At 40.2% G+C, this 1,892-nt stretch overlaps 1 protein-coding gene across 2 annotated transcripts in view; it reads right to left on the reverse strand.

Moving 5' to 3' along the window:
• LOC126986405 (lachesin-like) overlaps window positions 1-1,635 on the reverse strand; it is an 88,037-nt gene extending 86,402 nt beyond the window's left edge. Inside the window, exon 1 of one of the 2 annotated variants that reach the window (XM_050842546.1) lies at window positions 1,401-1,635. The gene's annotated coding sequence lies outside the window, so the exon portion shown is untranslated. The remainder of the gene's footprint in view (window positions 1-1,400) is intronic. The other variant, XM_050842547.1, reaches the window with a different exon arrangement.
• Between the last annotated feature and the right edge of the window lie 257 nt (window positions 1,636-1,892).

Raw genomic sequence — 1,892 nt, forward strand, 5'->3', positions numbered from 1 at the left:
TTTTCTCTTTCAAATTTCAATGTTTTTTTCTTCTTTTTCATAGTCGCTTTTTTTTTTTTGCTCATCAATCATCAATATTGTTTTTCTTGTTTTTTTTTAAGCCGTTGTTGTTTTTTCTCTTTTATTTCGCTCATCAATGTTTTCTTCTTCTCTTACCTGACTCCTCCTCCTCCTCCTCCCCCTTCATCTTCCTCCCCACTTTTCCTCTCCCCCAATCTCTTACTATTCCAAAAATCAACCCTCTCTTACCTAACTCCCCCCCTCCTCCCCTCCTCCTCCTCCCCCCACATCTCCTCCCCACCTTTCCTCTCCCCCAATCCCTTACTATTTCCTATATCAACCTTCTCTTACCTAACTCCCCCCCTTCCTCCCCTCCTCCTCCTTCCCACTCATCCCCTCCCCACCTTTCCTCTCCCCCAATCCCTTACTATTTCCCATATCAACCCTCACTTACCTCCCCCCCCCCCGGTCAGCGATTAGCATAACTAGCCACAAAGCGCCTGATCCGGGGATTAGCGAATACTTTGGTAAGCGTGTGTCTGTGTGGGGATTGGAGGCCTAATTGGGGGGGGGGGGAAGATGGGGGGAAGAGGGGGGGATCTCTCTCTCTCTCTCTCTCTCTCTCTCTCTCTCTCTCTCTCTCTCTCTCTCTCTCTCTCTCTCTCTCAATGGGAGTAAATATATCGTACCAAGAATATTTTTAATGGTTGGCTACGATAGATATGTATAGAAAGAGAGATTTAGGTAGGGTTGTTGTTGTTGTTGTTGTTGTTGTTGTTGTTGTTGTTGTTGTTGTGGTGGTGGTGGTGGTGGTGGCAGTAAAGAGGAGGTTTGACTATTTGCAGATGTAGTAGTAGTAGTAGTAATAGTAGTAGTAGTAGTAGTAATAGTAGTAGTAGTAGTAGTAGAAGTAGTAGTAGTAGTAGTAGTAGTATCTATGAAAATAAGTAGTCTGCAAGAGGCTGGTGGTCCTGTACAAGGCAGCTCCTGTGAACCTAACCCCACCTAACGTCACCATTCATGAATTTATCTAATCTATTTTTTTTAATGTGTCTATCGTATCGGCAGAAGCAAACAGCTCCCTTATAGGTACCAAAACAACCACGTAATCAACAATAACAATAACAAATAATAACAAAAATAATGGTTGTAATAATAATGAGAAAAAAGAAAAGAAGAAGAAGAAGCAGAATTAAGAAGAAGAAAAAAAAGACTTGGAATAATAAGAAGAAAAACTTGAAAAAGAAGAAAGAAAAAGAAAAAGAAAAAGAATAATTAGAAGAAAAAGAAGAAAAAAAAAGAAAAAGAAAAAGAATAATTAGAAGAAAAAGAAGAAAAAAAAAGAATTAGAAGAAAAAGAACAACAACATCAACAACAACAACAACAATCATCAACTTACCTGTCCTCACACTCCTCAGGTAACAATCATCATCACCATCATCAGCTCTCACGGGGAATGGTGATGAAGGGGAAGGGATGGAGGGGGGGTCCAAGGGGGTGGGGGTAGGGGGGTCAGGTCAAGGTGACACCCCCGGAGGTCACCATCGCGAAGGTCAATCTAGCCCCTCTTGGTGACCTTGGTAGAGAACGTTTTTGTTTGTTTGTTTGTTTGTTTGTTTGTTCCTCTCCTCTTTGGCGACGCAGGGGAAGATAGAGAACGTGAGGTTAGGTTTGTTTGTTTGTTTGTTTGTTAGTTAGTCAAGGTTATGTATGTATGTGATGATTTTGTTAGGTTATGTTAGGTTTGTTTGTTGTTTGTTTCTTTGTTTATTTGTTTGTTTGTTTGTTTGTTAGTGAGTTGGTTATGTTAGGTTTGTTTATTTGTTTATTTCTTCGTTTGTTTGTTAGTGAGTTGGTTATGTTAGGTTTGTTTATTTGTTTGTTTGTTTGT

The sequence above is a fragment of the Eriocheir sinensis genome, chromosome 61 (genome assembly GCF_024679095.1).
Source record: "Eriocheir sinensis breed Jianghai 21 chromosome 61, ASM2467909v1, whole genome shotgun sequence".
NCBI classification, from domain to species: domain Eukaryota; kingdom Metazoa; phylum Arthropoda; class Malacostraca; order Decapoda; family Varunidae; genus Eriocheir; species Eriocheir sinensis.